The following is a 14,081-nucleotide window of genomic DNA, read 5'->3' as shown; positions in this document are numbered from 1 at the left end:
GGGAGTGACCACTCCCCTGACCTGCACCTCCCCTGGGAGGTGTCCAGAGCTCCTCCAGTGTGCTCCAGACCTCTGCCATCTTGGAAACAGAGGTGCTGCTGGCACACTGGACTGCTCTGAGTGGCCAGTGCCACCAGGTGACGTCAGAGACTCCTTGTGATAGGCTCCTTCAGGTGTTAGTAGCCTTTCCTCTCTCCTAGGTAGCCAAACCCTCTTTTCTGGCTATTTAGGGTCTCTGTCTCTGGGGAAACTTTAGATAACGAATGCATGAGCTCAGCCGAGTTCCTCTGCATCTCCCTCTTCACCTTCTGATAAGGAATCGACCGCTGACCGCGCTGGAAGCCTGCAAACCTGCAACATAGTAGCAAAGACGACTACTGCAACTCTGTAACGCTGATCCTGCCGCCTTCTCAACTGTTTTCCTGCTTGTGCATGCTGTGGGGGTAGTCTGCCTCCTCTCTGCACCAGAAGCTCCGAAGAAATCTCCCGTGGGTCGACGGAATCTTCCCCCTGCAACCGTAGGCACCAAAAAGCTGCATTACCGGTCCCTTGGGTCTCCTCTCAGCACGACGAGCGAGGTCCCTCGAATCCAGCGACAGCGTCCAAGTGACCCCCACAGTCCAGTGACTCTTCAGCCCGAGTTTGGTGGAGGTAAGTCCTTGCCTCACCTCGCTGGGCTGCATTGCTGGGAACCGCGACTTTGCAAGCTTCTCCGGCCCCTGTGCACTTCCGGCGGAAATCCTGTGTGCACAGCCAAGCCTGGGTCCACGGCACTCTAACCTGCATTGCACGACTTTCTAAGTTGGTCTCCGGCGACGTGGGACTCCTTTGTGCAACTTCGGCGAGCACCGTTTCACGCATCCTCGTAGTGCCTGTTTCTGGCACTTCTCCGGGTGCTACCTGCTTCAGTGAGGGCTCTTTGTCTTGCTCGACGTCCCCTCTCTCTGCAGGTCCAATTTGCGACCTCCTGGTCCCTCCTGGGCCCCAGCAGCGTCCAAAAACGCCAAACGCACGATTTGCGTGTAGCAAGGCTTGTTGGCGTCCATCCGGCGGGAAAACACTTCTGCACGACTCTCCAAGGCGTGGGGGATCCATCCTCCAAAGGGGAAGTCTCTAGCCCTTGTCGTTCCTGCAGTATTCACAGTTCTTCAGCCTAGTAAGAGCTTCTTTGCACCAACCGCTGGCATTTCTTGGGCATCTGCCCATCTCCGAGCTGCTTGTGACTTTTGGACTTGGTCCCCTTGTTCCACAGGTACCCTCAGTCAGGAATCCATCGTTGTTGCATTGCTGATTTGTGTTTTCCTTGCATTCTCCCTCTAACACGACTATTTTGTCCTTAGGGGAACTTTAGTGCACTTTGCACTCACTTTTCAGGGTCTTGGGGAGGGTTATTTTGCTAACTCTCACTATTTTCCAATAGTCCCAGCGACCCTCTACAAGGTCACATAGGTTTGGGGTCCATTCGTGGTTCGCATTCCACTTCTGGAGTATATGGTTTGTGTTGCCCCTATCCCTATGTTTCCCCATTGCATCCTATTGTAACTATACATTGTTTGCACTGTTTTCTAAGACTATACTGCATATTTTTGCTATTGTGTATATATATCTTGTGTATATTTCCTATCCTCTCACTGAGGGTACACTCTAAGATACTTTGGCATATTGTCATAAAAATAAAGTACCTTTATTTTTAGTATAACTGTGTATTGTGTTTTCTTATGATATTGTGCATATGACACTAAGTGGTACTGTAGTAGCTTCACACGTCTCCTAGTTCAGCCTGAGCTGCTTTGCTAAGCTACCATTATCTATCAGCCTAAGCTGCTAGACACCCTATACACTAATAAGGGATAACTGGGCCTGGTGCAAGGTGCAAGTACCCCTTGGTACTCACTACAAGCCAGTCCAGCCTCCTACATTGGTTGTGCAGCGGTGGGATAAGTGCTTTGAGACTACTTACCACTCTTGTCATTGTACTTTTCATAAGAGAAAAATATACAAAACAAGGTCAGTGTATATACACATAGCCAAAAAGTTTTGCATTTCCTCTTTTCACTCTTTTCTAAGTGCTGAAAAGTACTTCTAAACTTTCAAAAAGTTCTTAAAAGTTTAAAAAGTTTTTTCTGTCTTTCCAAAAAGTTCTGAAAACTTTTTTTCTCTTTGTCTATCACTTTAACTCTCTCAAAAAAATGTCTGGCACAGGAAAAAATGTTGAACTGTCCAAACTTGCATATGATCACCTTAGCTGGAAAGGAGCAAGGAGTCTCTGCATAGAGAGAGGTTTGAGTGTAGGGAAGAATCCTTCCTTAGAACTGTTAATTAATATGCTTAGAGTACAGGATAAGGCCATAAGTGCCCAATCTGTAGAAAAAGTAGCTAATGGTTCTCAATCTGATCCAGGGACTCCCCCAGGAAAAGGTTCAGGAAAGAAACTTCTCAGCCTGCCCATTACTAGACAGTCTAGCATAGTTGGTACAGAGGTTGAATCACATCATACTGATGATGTGCTCTCACATTATGCTGGTAGCCAAGCTGTTAGGGTGCCCTTGGTAAGGGACAGGTCTCCTTCTGTTCATTCCCATCATACCTCTGTATCTAGAAATGTCCCTCCCACCCACCCTGATGACAGATTGTTAGAAAGGGAGCTCAATAGATTGAGAGTGGAGCAAACCAGACTGAAGCTCAAGAAGCAACAGCTGGATTTGGATAGACAGTCTTTAGAAATAGAGATGGAAAGACAGAAGTTGGGTTTAGATACCCATGGTGGCAGCAGCAGTATTCCCCATAGTCATCCTGCAAAAGAGCATGATTCCAGGAATCTGCACAAGATAGTTCCCCCTTATAAGGAGGGGGATGACATTAACAAGTGGTTTGCTGCACTTGAGAGGGCCTGTGCTGTACAGGATGTCCCTCAAAAGCAGTGGGCTGCTATCCTATGGCTATCATTTAGTGGAAAAGGTAGGGATAGGCTCCTTACTGTAAAAGAAAATGATGCTAATAATTTCCAAGTTCTTAAGAATGCACTCCTGGATGGTTATGGCTTAACCACTGAACAGTACAGGATAAAGTTCAGAGAGACCAAAAAGGAGTCTTCACAAGACTGGGTTGATTTCATTGACCAGGCAGTGAAGGCCTTGGAGGGGTGGTTACATGGCAGTAAAGTTACTGATTATGAAAGCCTGTATAACACAATCCTGAGAGAGCATATACTTAATAATTGTGTGTCTGATTTGTTGCACCAGTACCTGGTAGACTCTGATCTGACCTCTCCCCAAGAATTGGGAAAGAAGGCAGACAAATGGGTCAGAACAAGGGTGAACAGAAAAGTTCATACAGGGGGTGACAAAGATGGCAATAAGAAGAAAGATGGTGAAAAATCTCAAGATAAGCATGGGGATAAGGGTAAAACCAAAGATCCCACTTCAAATCTTAAACACTCTTCAGAGGGTGGGGATAAAACAAATTCTTCCTCTTCTTCCCAACCTGCACACATTAAAAAGCCTTGGTGCTTTGTGTGTAAAAACAGAGGCCATAGGCCAGGGGATAAGTCCTGTCCAGGTAAACCCCCTGAGCCTACCACCACTAATACATCAAGCTCTAGTGCCCCTAGCAGTAGTGGTACTAGTGGTGGGACTGCTGGCAACAGTCAAGCAAAGGGTGTAGTTGGGTTCACTTATGGGTCCATAGTGGAAACTGATGTAATCAGTCCCAAGACAGTTTCTGTCACACCTAGTGGCATTGGCCTTGCCACAGTGGCTGCTTGTCCCCTTACAATGGATAAGTACAGGCAGACAGTTTCAATAAATGGTGTTGAGGCCTTGGCCTACAGGGACACAGGTGCCAGTTTCACTTTGGTGACTGAAAACCTAGTGCCTCCTGAACAACACATCATTGGACAACAGTATAAGATTATTGATGTCCATAACTCCACTAAGTTTCTTCCCTTAGCTATAATTCAGTTTAGTTGGGGTGGAGTTACTGGCCCTAAGCAGGTGGTGGTATCACCTAGCTTACCTGTAGACTGTCTCTTAGGTAATGACCTAGAGGCCTCAGGTTGGGCTGATGTAGAGTTTTATGCCCATGCAGCCATGCTGGGCATCCCTGAGGAATTGTTCCCTCTCATTTCAAGTGAAATGAAAAAGCAAAGGAGAGAAGGCCTGAAAACTCAGGATCCCTCTCCATCAACAGGTAAAAAGGGTATCACAGTATCCCCTAACCACCCTACCATTCAGGATACCATTCCTGTGGTGGGAGAAACCTCTCCTGGGGTGGCACCTGTTCCAAGGGAATCATCAGCTGGCATAGCTGGACTCCCTGAGGTAGAAGTACCTCTCTGTGGGATAACTAACATTGGTGACAAAAAGAGCACCATTTTAGTTAACATGGAGCATCCCTCCAACCCTCCCAGAGAAACTTTAGTGCAGAAACCCTGTACTGCCTCACAACACTTAGGACAGCATCCCTGCCCTAGTGTGGAGCTCATAGGACAGCATCCCTGCCCTGCTCCAACTCAAGAGAAACAGCATCCCTGTTCTCTCTTCCAGCCAAATGGACAAAGTTTTTGCCCAGCTATGGCTTTACTGAGACAGCATCCCTGTCTGGCATTTCCATCATTACAAATAGGTTCAGTGGATAATTCCCACTGCTCTAAACTAAAACTTACTGATAGAAACTCTGAAAATACATCTTCACATTGTTGGTTAGCTAAAAAACTTCAAACAGGGTGGTTTACATCCCCACAGGGAAGTAACCATATAGTGGATGATAAAGGGAGTAACCAGTCTATTGCAGAGCTACTCTCTACTTATCACCACTTAGACAATAAAGTCTCAACTGGCCAAGGTTAGCCTTATTGTCCTTCGTTTGGGGGGGGTTGTGTGAGAAGGTAGCCTCTTTCTAGCCTTGTTACCCCCACTTTTGGCCTGTTTGTGAGTGTATGTCAGAGTGTTTGTCACTGTTTTCACTGTCTCACTGGGATCCTGATAGCCAGGCCTCAGTGCTCATAGTGAAAACACTATGTTTTCAGTATGTTTGTTATGTGTCACTGGGATCCTGCTGGTCAGGACCCCAGTGCTCATAAGTTTGTGGCCTAAATGTATGTGTCACTGGGACCCTGTCACACAGGGCCCCAGTGCTCATAGGTGTGCATGTATATGTTCCCTGTGTGGTGCCTAACTGTCTCACTGAGGCTCTGCTAACCAGAACCTCAGTGGTTATGCTCTCTCATTACTTTTAAATTGTCACTAACAGGCTAGTGACCAATTTTACCAATTTACATTGGCTTACTGGAACACCCTTATAATTCCCTAGTATATGGTACTGAGGTACCCAGGGTATTGGGGTTCTAGGAGATCCCTATGGGCTGCAGCATTTCTTTTGCCACCCATAGGGAGCTCTGACAATTCTTACACAGGCCTGCCACTGCAGCCTGAGTGAAATAACGTCCACGTTATTTCACAGCCATTTTACACTGCACTTAAGTAACTTATAAGTCACCTATATGTCTAACCTTTACCTGGTAAAGGTTAGGTGCAAAGTTACTTAGTGTGAGGGCACCCTGGCACTAGCCAAGGTGCCCCCACATTGTTCAGAGCCAATTCCCTGAACTTTGTGAGTGCGGGGACACCATTACACGCGTGCACTACATATATGTCACTACCTATATGTGGCTTCACCATGGTAACTCCGAATATGGCCATGTAACATGTCTATGATCATGGAATTGCCCCCTCTATGCCATCCTGGCATTGTTGGTACAATTCCATGATCCCAGTGGTCTGTAGCACAGACCCTGGTACTGCCAGACTGCCCTTCCTGGGATTTCTCTGCAGCTGCTGCTGCTGCCAACCCCTCAGACAGGCAGCTGCCCTCCTGGGGTCCAGCCAGGCCTGGCCCAGGATGGCAGAACAAAGAACTTCCTCTGAGAGAGGGTGTGACACCCTCTCCCTTTGGAAAATGGTGTGAAGGCAGGGGAGGAGTAACCTCCCCCAGCCTCTGGAAATGCTTTGTTGGGCACAGATGTGCCCAATTCTGCATAAGCCAGTCTACACCGGTTCAGGGACCCCTTAGCCCCTGCTCTGGCGCGAAACTGGACAAAGGAAAGGGGAGTGACCACTCCCCTGACCTGCACCTCCCCTGGGAGGTGTCCAGAGCTCCTCCAGTGTGCTCCAGACCTCTGCCATCTTGGAAACAGAGGTGCTGCTGGCACACTGGACTGCTCTGAGTGGCCAGTGCCACCAGGTGACGTCAGAGACTCCTTGTGATAGGCTCCTTCAGGTGTTAGTAGCCTTTCCTCTCTCCTAGGTAGCCAAACCCTCTTTTCTGGCTATTTAGGGTCTCTGTCTCTGGGGAAACTTTAGATAACGAATGCATGAGCTCAGCCGAGTTCCTCTGCATCTCCCTCTTCACCTTCTGATAAGGAATCGACCGCTGACCGCGCTGGAAGCCTGCAAACCTGCAACATAGTAGCAAAGACGACTACTGCAACTCTGTAACGCTGATCCTGCCGCCTTCTCAACTGTTTTCCTGCTTGTGCATGCTGTGGGGGTAGTCTGCCTCCTCTCTGCACCAGAAGCTCCGAAGAAATCTCCCGTGGGTCGACGGAATCTTCCCCCTGCAACCGCAGGCACCAAAAAGCTGCATTACCGGTCCCTTGGGTCTCCTCTCAGCACGACGAGCGAGGTCCCTCGAATCCAGCGACACCGTCCAAGTGACCCCCACAGTCCAGTGACTCTTCAGCCCGAGTTTGGTGGAGGTAAGTCCTTGCCTCACCTCGCTGGGCTGCATTGCTGGGAACCGCGACTTTGCAAGCTTCTCCGGCCCCTGTGCACTTCCGGCGGAAATCCTGTGTGCACAGCCAAGCCTGGGTCCACGGCACTCTAACCTGCATTGCACGACTTTCTAAGTTGGTCTCCGGCGACGTGGGACTCCTTTGTGCAACTTCGGCGAGCACCGTTTCACGCATCCTCGTAGTGCCTGTTTCTGGCACTTCTCCGGGTGCTACCTGCTTCAGTGAGGGCTCTTTGTCTTGCTCGACGTCCCCTCTCTCTGCAGGTCCAATTTGCGACCTCCTGGTCCCTCCTGGGCCCCAGCAGCGTCCAAAAACGCCAAACGCACGATTTGCGTGTAGCAAGGCTTGTTGGCGTCCATCCGGCGGGAAAACACTTCTGCACGACTCTCCAAGGCGTGGGGGATCCATCCTCCAAAGGGGAAGTCTCTAGCCCTTGTCGTTCCTGCAGTATTCACAGTTCTTCAGCCTAGTAAGAGCTTCTTTGCACCAACCGCTGGCATTTCTTGGGCATCTGCCCATCTCCGAGCTGCTTGTGACTTTTGGACTTGGTCCCCTTGTTCCACAGGTACCCTCAGTCAGGAATCCATCGTTGTTGCATTGCTGATTTGTGTTTTCCTTGCATTCTCCCTCTAACACGACTATTTTGTCCTTAGGGGAACTTTAGTGCACTTTGCACTCACTTTTCAGGGTCTTGGGGAGGGTTATTTTGCTAACTCTCACTATTTTCCAATAGTCCCAGCGACCCTCTACAAGGTCACATAGGTTTGGGGTCCATTCGTGGTTCGCATTCCACTTCTGGAGTATATGGTTTGTGTTGCCCCTATCCCTATGTTTCCCCATTGCATCCTATTGTAACTATACATTGTTTGCACTGTTTTCTAAGACTATACTGCATATTTTTGCTATTGTGTATATATATCTTGTGTATATTTCCTATCCTCTCACTGAGGGTACACTCTAAGATACTTTGGCATATTGTCATAAAAATAAAGTACCTTTATTTTTAGTATAACTGTGTATTGTGTTTTCTTATGATATTGTGCATATGACACTAAGTGGTACTGTAGTAGCTTCACACGTCTCCTAGTTCAGCCTGAGCTGCTTTGCTAAGCTACCATTATCTATCAGCCTAAGCTGCTAGACACCCTATACACTAATAAGGGATAACTGGGCCTGGTGCAAGGTGCAAGTACCCCTTGGTACTCACTACAAGCCAGTCCAGCCTCCTACATTGGTTGTGCAGCGGTGGGATAAGTGCTTTGAGACTACTTACCACTCTTGTCATTGTACTTTTCATAAGAGAAAAATATACAAAACAAGGTCAGTGTATATACACATAGCCAAAAAGTTTTGCATTTCCTCTTTTCACTCTTTTCTAAGTGCTGAAAAGTACTTCTAAACTTTCAAAAAGTTCTTAAAAGTTTAAAAAGTTTTTTCTGTCTTTCCAAAAAGTTCTGAAAACTTTTTTTCTCTTTGTCTATCACTTTAACTCTCTCAAAAAAATGTCTGGCACAGGAAAAAATGTTGAACTGTCCAAACTTGCATATGATCACCTTAGCTGGAAAGGAGCAAGGAGTCTCTGCATAGAGAGAGGTTTGAGTGTAGGGAAGAATCCTTCCTTAGAACTGTTAATTAATATGCTTAGAGTACAGGATAAGGCCATAAGTGCCCAATCTGTAGAAAAAGTAGCTAATGGTTCTCAATCTGATCCAGGGACTCCCCCAGGAAAAGGTTCAGGAAAGAAACTTCTCAGCCTGCCCATTACTAGACAGTCTAGCATAGTTGGTACAGAGGTTGAATCACATCATACTGATGATGTGCTCTCACATTATGCTGGTAGCCAAGCTGTTAGGGTGCCCTTGGTAAGGGACAGGTCTCCTTCTGTTCATTCCCATCATACCTCTGTATCTAGAAATGTCCCTCCCACCCACCCTGATGACAGATTGTTAGAAAGGGAGCTCAATAGATTGAGAGTGGAGCAAACCAGACTGAAGCTCAAGAAGCAACAGCTGGATTTGGATAGACAGTCTTTAGAAATAGAGAGGGAAAGACAGAAGTTGGGTTTAGATACCCATGGTGGCAGCAGCAGTATTCCCCATAGTCATCCTGCAAAAGAGCATGATTCCAGGAATCTGCACAAGATAGTTCCCCCTTATAAGGAGGGGGATGACATTAACAAGTGGTTTGCTGCACTTGAGAGGGCCTGTGCTGTACAGGATGTCCCTCAAAAGCAGTGGGCTGCTATCCTATGGCTATCATTTAGTGGAAAAGGTAGGGATAGGCTCCTTACTGTAAAAGAAAATGATGCTAATAATTTCCAAGTTCTTAAGAATGCACTCCTGGATGGTTATGGCTTAACCACTGAACAGTACAGGATAAAGTTCAGAGAGACCAAAAAGGAGTCTTCACAAGACTGGGTTGATTTCATTGACCAGGCAGTGAAGGCCTTGGAGGGGTGGTTACATGGCAGTAAAGTTACTGATTATGAAAGCCTGTATAACACAATCCTGAGAGAGCATATACTTAATAATTGTGTGTCTGATTTGTTGCACCAGTACCTGGTAGACTCTGATCTGACCTCTCCCCAAGAATTGGGAAAGAAGGCAGACAAATGGGTCAGAACAAGGGTGAACAGAAAAGTTCATACAGGGGGTGACAAAGATGGCAATAAGAAGAAAGATGGTGAAAAATCTCAAGATAAGCATGGGGATAAGGGTAAAACCAAAGATCCCACTTCAAATCTTAAACACTCTTCAGAGGGTGGGGATAAAACAAATTCTTCCTCTTCTTCCCAACCTGCACACATTAAAAAGCCTTGGTGCTTTGTGTGTAAAAACAGAGGCCATAGGCCAGGGGATAAGTCCTGTCCAGGTAAACCCCCTGAGCCTACCACCACTAATACATCAAGCTCTAGTGCCCCTAGCAGTAGTGGTACTAGTGGTGGGACTGCTGGCAACAGTCAAGCAAAGGGTGTAGTTGGGTTCACTTATGGGTCCATAGTGGAAACTGATGTAATCAGTCCCAAGACAGTTTCTGTCACACCTAGTGGCATTGGCCTTGCCACAGTGGCTGCTTGTCCCCTTACAATGGATAAGTACAGGCAGACAGTTTCAATAAATGGTGTTGAGGCCTTGGCCTACAGGGACACAGGTGCCAGTTTCACTTTGGTGACTGAAAACCTAGTGCCTCCTGAACAACACATCATTGGACAACAGTATAAGATTATTGATGTCCATAACTCCACTAAGTTTCTTCCCTTAGCTATAATTCAGTTTAGTTGGGGTGGAGTTACTGGCCCTAAGCAGGTGGTGGTATCACCTAGCTTACCTGTAGACTGTCTCTTAGGTAATGACCTAGAGGCCTCAGGTTGGGCTGATGTAGAGTTTTATGCCCATGCAGCCATGCTGGGCATCCCTGAGGAATTGTTCCCTCTCATTTCAAGTGAAATGAAAAAGCAAAGGAGAGAAGGCCTGAAAACTCAGGATCCCTCTCCATCAACAGGTAAAAAGGGTATCACAGTATCCCCTAACCACCCTACCATTCAGGATACCATTCCTGTGGTGGGAGAAACCTCTCCTGGGGTGGCACCTGTTCCAAGGGAATCATCAGCTGGCATAGCTGGACTCCCTGAGGTAGAAGTACCTCTCTGTGGGATAACTAACATTGGTGACAAAAAGAGCACCATTTTAGTTAACATGGAGCATCCCTCCAACCCTCCCAGAGAAACTTTAGTGCAGAAACCCTGTACTGCCTCACAACACTTAGGACAGCATCCCTGCCCTAGTGTGGAGCTCATAGGACAGCATCCCTGCCCTGCTCCAACTCAAGAGAAACAGCATCCCTGTTCTCTCTTCCAGCCAAATGGACAAAGTTTTTGCCCAGCTATGGCTTTACTGAGACAGCATCCCTGTCTGGCATTTCCATCATTACAAATAGGTTCAGTGGATAATTCCCACTGCTCTAAACTAAAACTTACTGATAGAAACTCTGAAAATACATCTTCACATTGTTGGTTAGCTAAAAAACTTCAAACAGGGTGGTTTACATCCCCACAGGGAAGTAACCATATAGTGGATGATAAAGGGAGTAACCAGTCTATTGCAGAGCTACTCTCTACTTATCACCACTTAGACAATAAAGTCTCAACTGGCCAAGGTTAGCCTTATTGTCCTTCGTTTGGGGGGGGGTTGTGTGAGAAGGTAGCCTCTTTCTAGCCTTGTTACCCCCACTTTTGGCCTGTTTGTGAGTGTATGTCAGAGTGTTTGTCACTGTTTTCACTGTCTCACTGGGATCCTGATAGCCAGGCCTCAGTGCTCATAGTGAAAACACTATGTTTTCAGTATGTTTGTTATGTGTCACTGGGATCCTGCTGGTCAGGACCCCAGTGCTCATAAGTTTGTGGCCTATATGTATGTGTCACTGGGACCCTGTCACACAGGGCCCCAGTGCTCATAGGTGTGCATGTATATGTTCCCTGTGTGGTGCCTAACTGTCTCACTGAGGCTCTGCTAACCAGAACCTCAGTGGTTATGCTCTCTCATTACTTTTAAATTGTCACTAACAGGCTAGTGACCAATTTTACCAATTTACATTGGCTTACTGGAACACCCTTATAATTCCCTAGTATATGGTACTGAGGTACCCAGGGTATTGGGGTTCCAGGAGATCCCTATGGGCTGCAGCATTTCTTTTGCCACCCATAGGGAGCTCTGACAATTCTTACACAGGCCTGCCACTGCAGCCTGAGTGAAATAACGTCCACGTTATTTCACAGCCATTTTACACTGCACTTAAGTAACTTATAAGTCACCTATATGTCTAACCTTTACCTGGTAAAGGTTAGGTGCAAAGTTACTTAGTGTGAGGGCACCCTGGCACTAGCCAAGGTGCCCCCACATTGTTCAGAGCCAATTCCCTGAACTTTGTGAGTGCGGGGACACCATTACACGCGTGCACTACATATATGTCACTACCTATATGTGGCTTCACCATGGTAACTCCGAATATGGCCATGTAACATGTCTATGATCATGGAATTACCCCCTCTATGCCATCCTGGCATTGTTGGTACAATTCCATGATCCCAGTGGTCTGTAGCACAGACCCTGGTACTGCCAGACTGCCCTTCCTGGGATTTCTCTGCAGCTGCTGCTGCTGCCAACCCCTCAGACAGGCAGCTGCCCTCCTGGGGTCCAGCCAGGCCTGGCCCAGGATGGCAGAACAAAGAACTTCCTCTGAGAGAGGGTGTGACACCCTCTCCCTTTGGAAAATGGTGTGAAGGCAGGGGAGGAGTAGCCTCCCCCAGCCTCTGGAAATGCTTTGTTGGGCACAGATGTGCCCAATTCTGCATAAGCCAGTCTACACCGGTTCAGGGACCCCTTAGCCCCTGCTCTGGCGCGAAACTGGACAAAGGAAAGGGGAGTGACCACTCCCCTGACCTGCACCTCCCCTGGGAGGTGTCCAGAGCTCCTCCAGTGTGCTCCAGACCTCTGCCATCTTGGAAACAGAGGTGCTGCTGGCACACTGGACTGCTCTGAGTGGCCAGTGCCACCAGGTGACGTCAGAGACTCCTTGTGATAGGCTCCTTCAGGTGTTAGTAGCCTTTCCTCTCTCCTAGGTAGCCAAACCCTCTTTTCTGGCTATTTAGGGTCTCTGTCTCTGGGGAAACTTTAGATAACGAATGCATGAGCTCAGCCGAGTTCCTCTGCATCTCCCTCTTCACCTTCTGATAAGGAATCGACCGCTGACCGCGCTGGAAGCCTGCAAACCTGCAACATAGTAGCAAAGACGACTACTGCAACTCTGTAACGCTGATCCTGCCGCCTTCTCGACTGTTTTCCTGCTTGTGCATGCTGTGGGGGTAGTCTGCCTCCTCTCTGCACCAGAAGCTCCGAAGAAATCTCCCGTGGGTCGACGGAATCTTCCCCCTGCAACCGCAGGCACCAAAAAGCTGCATTACCGGTCCCTTGGGTCTCCTCTCAGCACGACGAGCGAGGTCCCTCGAATCCAGCGACACCGTCCAAGTGACCCCCACAGTCCAGTGAGTTTGGTGGAGTTTGGTGGAGGTAAGTCCTTGCCTCACCTCGCTGGGCTGCATTGCTGGGAACCGCGACTTTGCAAGCTTCTCCGGCCCCTGTGCACTTCCGGCGGAAATCCTGTGTGCACAGCCAAGCCTGGGTCCACGGCACTCTAACCTGCATTGCACGACTTTCTAAGTTGGTCTCTGGCGACGTGGGACTCCTTTGTGCAACTTCGGCGAGCACCGTTTCACGCATCCTCGTAGTGCCTGTTTCTGGCACTTCTCCGGGTGCTACCTGCTTCAGTGAGGGCTCTTTGTCTTGCTCGACGTCCCCTCTCTCTGCAGGTCCAATTTGCGACCTCCTGGTCCCTCCTGGGCCCCAGCAGCGTCCAAAAACGCCAAACGCACGATTTGCGTGTAGCAAGGCTTGTTGGCGTCCATCCGGCGGGAAAACACTTCTGCACGACTCTCCAAGGCGTGGGGGATCCATCCTCCAAAGGGGAAGTCTCTAGCCCTTGTCGTTCCTGCAGTATTCACAGTTCTTCAGCCTAGTAAGAGCTTCTTTGCACCAACCGCTGGCATTTCTTGGGCATCTGCCCATCTCCGAGCTGCTTGTGACTTTTGGACTTGGTCCCCTTGTTCCACAGGTACCCTCAGTCAGGAATCCATCGTTGTTGCATTGCTGATTTGTGTTTTCCTTGCATTCTCCCTCTAACACGACTATTTTGTCCTTAGGGGAACTTTAGTGCACTTTGCACTCACTTTTCAGGGTCTTGGGAGGGTTATTTTGCTAACTCTCACTATTTTCCAATAGTCCCAGCGACCCTCTACAAGGTCACATAGGTTTGGGGTCCATTCGTGGTTCGCATTCCACTTCTGGAGTATATGGTTTGTGTTGCCCCTATCCCTATGTTTCCCCATTGCATCCTATTGTAACTATACATTGTTTGCACTGTTTTCTAAGACTATACTGCATATTTTTGCTATTGTGTATATATATCTTGTGTATATTTCCTATCCTCTCACTGAGGGTACACTCTAAGATACTTTGGCATATTGTCATAAAAATAAAGTACCTTTATTTTTAGTATAACTGTGTATTGTGTTTTCTTATGATATTGTGCATATGACACTAAGTGGTACTGTAGTAGCTTCACACGTCTCCTAGTTCAGCCTGAGCTGCTTTGCTAAGCTACCATTATCTATCAGCCTAAGCTGCTAGACACCCTATACACTAATAAGGGATAACTGGGCCTGGTGCAAGGTGCAAGT

This window comes from Pleurodeles waltl, chromosome 8, assembly GCF_031143425.1.
Source record: "Pleurodeles waltl isolate 20211129_DDA chromosome 8, aPleWal1.hap1.20221129, whole genome shotgun sequence".
Classification (NCBI taxonomy): Eukaryota; Metazoa; Chordata; class Amphibia; order Caudata; family Salamandridae; genus Pleurodeles; species Pleurodeles waltl.
Note: the sequence above shows the minus strand (reverse complement) of the source record.